The sequence below is a fragment of the Chiloscyllium plagiosum genome, chromosome 12, assembly GCF_004010195.1.
Source record: "Chiloscyllium plagiosum isolate BGI_BamShark_2017 chromosome 12, ASM401019v2, whole genome shotgun sequence".
Classification (NCBI taxonomy): Eukaryota; Metazoa; Chordata; class Chondrichthyes; order Orectolobiformes; family Hemiscylliidae; genus Chiloscyllium; species Chiloscyllium plagiosum.
Window position 1 is genome coordinate 87,262,318 of NC_057721.1, and position 6,319 is coordinate 87,268,636.

A 6,319-nucleotide genomic window follows, 5' to 3' on the forward strand; every position below is an offset into this window, starting at 1 on the left:
ACCACATCCCCAGCTATCTTTCTCTCCCCTCCTATTTATCTCTCCACCCTTCAGGCACTCTGCCTGTATCCCTGATGGAGGGCTCCTGCCTGAAACATCGGTTCTCCTGCTCCTCGGATGCTGCCTGACCTGCTGTGCTCTTCCAGCACCACTCTGATCCAGAATCTGGTTTCCAGCATCTGTACTCCTTGTTTTTACCCCGTGTTGTGTGTGCACACGTGTGAGGGGAAGCCCGTGTGGTATGTGAGTGAGAGAGAGGGTGCTGTGTCAGTTACATCACACTGTAAATGTTTGCTATAAATTCTGTGCCTTAGGATCGAGCCCTCCACAACCACCGGATGAAGGAGCAGCGCTCCGAAAGCTAGTGCTTCCAATTAAACCTGTTGGACTATAACCTGGTGTTGTGTGATTTTTAACTGTATCATATGAGTGTGTGTGGGGGGGTGAGTGCCTGAGTTTTGTGTGTGTATAAAAGACATGAAGGGGGCGGAGAAGGGGATGTGGTCAGGTCCTTGATTAAAACTCCGAGGTGTATGATTCTCTCTCTATTCCCTCACACTGTCAGGTCACCTCACCCCTGAACCCTGCCACTGCACACACCCACTCAGGTACCCCGGAGGGGGACGAACACACACCCATGGAGTACAGCTCTCACCTTCACGTCCTCCTCTTCCAGCCATCCCTCATCACTCACCGCGGGCGGGCTGGCTGGCGGGCGGGCGGGCAGACATACCCCCCATCCCCCACCAAGCACCGTCACTAACGGTCACCCTGCCCTTTCCCGCCAGCTGCCTGGTGAAGCTCAGCAGCCTCTGGCCCCGCCCACTCTGCTCAGGCCGGCGGCCATCTTGCCTCGTTGTGGCGCTGTTGAGCCTGATCAAAGATGGCATTCCTTTCTGTGAGTGACACGCGGCAGCATCTTCTCATTCTTTGTGATCGCTTTCGTGTGCCCTTCACCTTTCCTACCTCCCCTCACTCCCTGTTTCTAATTGTTAATGTTCCTAAGCGTGTGTCTTTGAGAATTACCAGGCTGTTGTTGTTCCGGGGGGATTGTGACTTGTGTAACTCCATTCCCCTGTAGCTCTCTGTACTTTCCACTGCGCAGTGCGCTCCCACTGTGTCATCTCTAACTGCCTCCTTTCAGTATTATCCTTCCCTCGGCAACGCTGCCCAATGAAGCCCAACACCAGGCTGGAATTTGTTTCTTTCCCAGAACTCCGTGGACTGTCCTCTGATAAAACACTCAAGCACTGAAAACCCGACGCCCCACGTAAGGCTGAATGTGCCCCTGCCCTGGTCTGACTGGGCAGGACAGTCCTGGCTCAGCACAGCCCAGATACCTCCCTGAGTCTAAACAAGACGAATTGACTCCACCTGAATGCAGTGGGAGCCCATACACCGGTGCCTGTGATTGTAATGTACAGATGTGGATACAGAACCTTGTCATAAGAGTGTGCTGCATTCATCAGTATGCTGCAACTCACATCTGTGGCACTTCACAGGGATATTATCAACCAAATCTTGATATCAATTCACATAAGGAGATATTAGTGCAGATACCATGGCAAAAGTAGGTTTTTAAAGAGTGCCTGTGATCCTCAGACCAGTCACACTCAATTGGTGGAGTGACCATGGCCTGCCCACCCTCCCACAGTGTCAGAACCATGTGCCCCTGGACCTCAATAGGGACTGGACCCAGTTGATGTGCAGATGTGTCCATTTGCTCAAAGCTGAAGCAGTGAGAGTGCTGGTATCATACAAAGCCATATCCATTCCATTACACACTGAACTATAACAAGCTCCTAGGAGAAATTGAGGATTGCACATACTAGAGATCAGAGTTGAGAGTGTGGTGCTGGAAAAGCACAGCAGGCCAGGCAGTATCCATGGAGCAGGAGAATTGGCGTTTTGGGCAAGGCTCTTCATCAGGAATGGTGATGGCCCCCTTCAGGATTTCTGCCTGTGTTCCTGATGAAGGGCTTTTGCCCGAAACGTCGATTTTCCTGCTCCTCGGATGCTGCCTGAACTGCTGTGCTTTTCCAGCACCACTCTAATCCAGAATCTGGTTTCCAGCATCTGTAATCATTGTTTTTACCTGATTCCTGATGAAGGGCTTGTGCCCGAAACATCAATTCTCCTGCTCCTCAGATGCTGTCTGACCTGCTGTGCTTTTGCAGCACCACACTCTCGACTTTAACAAGCTCCTGCCTCCTCCGTCTCACTGAACAACAAATATATGTCATAGAGGGTGGCAGCAGATCCACAAGAATCGTAGAATCCTGACAGTTTGGAAGCATGCCATTCAGCCCATTGAGTCACACCAACCCTCAGAAGAGTAAGCCATCTAGACCCACCCATACTTGTAACCCTGCATTTCCCATTGCTAACCCATCTATCCTGCACATCCCAGAACAATTCAACGTAGCCAATCCACTTAACCTGCATATCTTTGGACTGTGGGAGGAAACTGAAGCACCAGAGGAAACCAGCACTAGGAGAATGTGCAGACTCCACACAGTCACCTGAGGCTGGAATTGAATCTGGGTCCCTGAGCCACCATGCCACCCTCAGCTAACCACTGAGCTACAAGATGCCTGCTGTGTCATACAGGGGGAATGTTTTTGTGGGTTCCTGTGTGTGCAGTGACCTGGCGGAAACATGTCAGTGGTGGGTAACCTTGAGCTCCAGAGCGAAGCTGGAGAGGCTGAACCAGTGACAGGAGGCCCAGGAGACAGCTATGAAGAAGAAAGGTGGTAAGGACAAGGAATGATAGACCGGTGAGCCTGATGTCAGTGGTGCACAAGTTGTTGGAGGGAATCCTAAAGGACAGGATTTACACGTATTTGGAAAGGCAAGGACAGATTAGAGATAGTCAACATGGCTTTGTGCGTATGCAATTATATCTCTCAAAGTTGTTTGAGGTTTTTGAAGAAGTAACAGCGAGGATTGATGAGGGCAGAGTGGGAGAAGTGAACTATATGGACTTCAGTAAGGTGTTCGACAAGGTTCCCCATGGGACACTGTTTAGCAAGGTTAGATCTCATGGAATACAGGGAGAACTAGCCGTTTGGATACAGAACTGGCTCAAAGGTAGAAAACAGAGTGTAACAGTGAAGGGTTGTTTTTCAGACTGGAGGCCTGTGACCAGTGGAGTGCCACACGGATCGATGCTGGGTCCACTACTTTTCGTCATTTATGTGAATGATTTGGATGTGAACATAGGAGTTATAGTTAGTAAGTTTGCAGATGACACCAAAATTGGAGGTGTAGTCGACAGCAAAGAAGGTTACCTCAGATTACAACAGGATCTTGACCAGATGGGCCAATGGGCTGAGGAGTGGCAGATGGAGTTTAAGTTAGATAAATGCAAGGTGTTGCATTTTGGGAAAGCAAATCTTAGCAGGACTTATACATTTAATTGTAAGGGCCTGGGGAGTGTTGCTGAACAAAGAGATCTTGCAGTGCAAGTTCACAGCTTCTTGAAATTCGAGTCGCAGGTAGATAGGATAGTGAAGAAGGCATTTGGTATGCTTTCCTTTATTGGTCAGAGTTGGGATGTCATGTTGCAGCTGTACAGGAATTTTGTTAGGCCACTTTTAGAATATTGCTTGCAAAGTTTGTGCGAAGATTTGTAGCTCAGGTGCTCGTTGTTGTGGTTCTGTTCGCCGAGCTGGGAATTTGTGTTGCAGACGTTTCGTTCCCTGTTGAGGTGACATCCTCAGTGCTTGGGAGCACTGTTGCTTGCAGTTCTGGTCTCCTTCCTATTGGAAGGGTGTTGTGATACTTGAAAAGGTTCAGAAATGATTTAGAAGGATATTGCCAGGGTTGAAGGATTTGAGCTATAGGGAGAGGTTGAATAGGCTGGGGCTGTTTTCCCTTGAGCATCGGAGGCTGAGGAGTGACCTTATAGAGGTTTATAAAATCATGAAGGACATGGACGGGATAAATAGACAAAGTTGTTTTCCTGGAGTGGGGGAGTCCAGAACTAGAGGGCATAGGTTTAGGGTGAGTGGGGAAAGATATAAAAGAGACCTAAGGGGCAACATTTTCACAAAGAGGGTGGTGCATGTATAGAATGAGGTGCCAGAGGAAGTGGTGGAGGCTGGTACAATTGCAGCATTTGAAATGTATCTGGATGGTAAATGATTAAGAGGGTATGGAGAGATATGGGCCAGGTGCTGGCAAGTGGGACTAGATTAGGTTGGGGTATCTGGTCGGCATGGAAGAGTTGGACAGAAGGGTCTGTTGCTGTCCTGCACATCTCTATGACTCTATATGGTGAAGCTGGTGATTTGCCAACAATGCTGTCTATAGGCAAAGGGTGAAGGATGAAAATATCCATGGGGTAGGCAGGGACAGGGCAGTGAGGGCAGAGTTGTTTGAAAGACCCAGGGGATTGTGCAGTGAGCTGCAGATGCCAGGAATCCACTCCAACTCGTTGTGGGGGTCATTGATTGGCACTGCCTATTTCTGTTGGAAGAACCAGAGAACAGGGAACTGCACAGAAATGAAGTGGAATTAATTCAAAATGAGATGCAAATGCATGGAGATGAGGTGATCACACTTGTTAGAAAGATTCATGACTCACCATCTAAACCCCAAGAGGAAATTTTGGAAATTGTATCCTTGACGTTGAAAGTTTGATTGTTTCCTTCTCTATGTATTTCCGAAACCATTTCACCGTCGCTTGTTGGAGAAAACCCTGCCCTTAAGCTTGGTGATTCCTGATTGGCCAGCTCTATACAGACTGGAGCAAGGGAGATTGGAGGCCATTCAGCCCCTGGAACCTGTTATGCTGTTTATTCAGATTCCTGTTGGTCTGTACTGTAACTTCAACCACTTATTTTTACTCCCAATCTGTCTACATCCTGACCAACAGAAAGGAGCTATTGGGAGAGGCTGAGTAGGCTGGGGCTGTTTTCCGTGGCGTATTGGAGGCTGAGGGGTGACTTTATAGAGGTCTATAAAATCATGAGGGGCTTGGATAGTATAAATAGACAAGGTCTTTTCCCTGGGGTGGGGGAGTCCAGAACTAGAGGACATAGGTTTAGGGTGAGAGGGGAAATATTTAAGAGACCTAAAGGGCAACTTTTTCACACAGAGGGTGGTGCATGCAGGAATGACTTGCCAGAGAAAGTGGTGGGGGCTGATACAATTGCAACATTCAAATGGCATCTGGATGGTTATATGAACAGAAATAGTTTAAAGGGATATGGGCCAAGTGCTGGCAAATGGGACTAGATTGGGTTGAGATATCTGGTCAGCATGAATGAGTTGGACCGGAGGGTCTGTTTACATGCTGTACATCTCTATGATACCATGATACAATTACAACACTTAAAACGCATTTGGCTGGGTATATGAATGGGAAGTGTTTAGAGAGTTATGGGCCAAGTCTTGGCAAATGGAATTAGATTAGATTAGGATATCTGGTTGGCATATACAAGTTGGATCGAAGGGTCTGTTTCCATGCTGTACAGCTCTTTGACTCTGAAACCTTTCAATCTCAGTCTTAGAAGCTCCAGCTGCCCTCTGGGAGTCTCACATTCTCAGGGAGAGTGTTCCAAGTTCCTACAGCCCATTGTGTGAGCACGGTCTTGCTGATTTGAAAGTTGTGGCTTTTTGATCTGGATTCCTGTGATAACAGGAAATAGTTTCTCTGTATCCCACCCCCCACTTCTCAGATCCTCTTTATATCTTAACTACCTTATTTAGATTGAATCCCTTTTCTGTGTGTAACTGAAGCAAACCCAAGTTTATATGAGCTGAAAATGTGTTGCTGGAAAAGCGCAGCAGGTCAGGCAGCATCCAAGGAGCAGGAGAATCGACCTTTCGGGCATGAGTCCTTCTTCAGGAATGAGGAAAGTGTGCCAAGCAGGCTAAGATAAAAGGTAGGGAGGACGGACTTGGGGGAGGGGCATTGGAAATGCGATAGGTGGAAGGAGGTTAAGGTGAGGGTGATAGGCTGGAGTGGGGGTGGGGGCGGAGAGGTCAGGAAGAAGATTGCTGGTTAGGAAGGTGGTGCTGAGTTCGAGGGTTGGGACATGACAATGTGGGGGGAGGGGAAATGAGGAAACTGGAGAAATCTGAGTTCATCCCTTGTGATTGGAGGGTTCCTAGGCGGAAGATGAGGCGCTCTTCCTCCAGCCGTCGTGTTGCTATGGTCTGGCGATGGAGGAGTCCTGCATGTCCTTGGTGGAGTGGGAGGGGGAGTTGAAGTGTTGAGCCACGGGCTGGTTGGGTTGGTTGGGCTTACGCCAGCTCGCGGACACCTCCTCCTACTGCTCCCTTGACCATGACCCCACCACCAAACCATCAT

At 48.6% G+C, this 6,319-nt stretch overlaps 1 long non-coding RNA gene across 1 annotated transcript in view; it reads right to left on the reverse strand.

Moving 5' to 3' along the window:
- Positions 1–869, reverse strand: part of LOC122555461 — a 7,503-nt gene extending 6,634 nt beyond the window's left edge. The window contains exon 1 of the long non-coding RNA XR_006313282.1: positions 656–869. This is a non-coding gene — a long non-coding RNA (uncharacterized LOC122555461). The remainder of the gene's footprint in view (positions 1–655) is intronic.
- Positions 870–6,319: the final 5,450 nt, after the last annotated feature.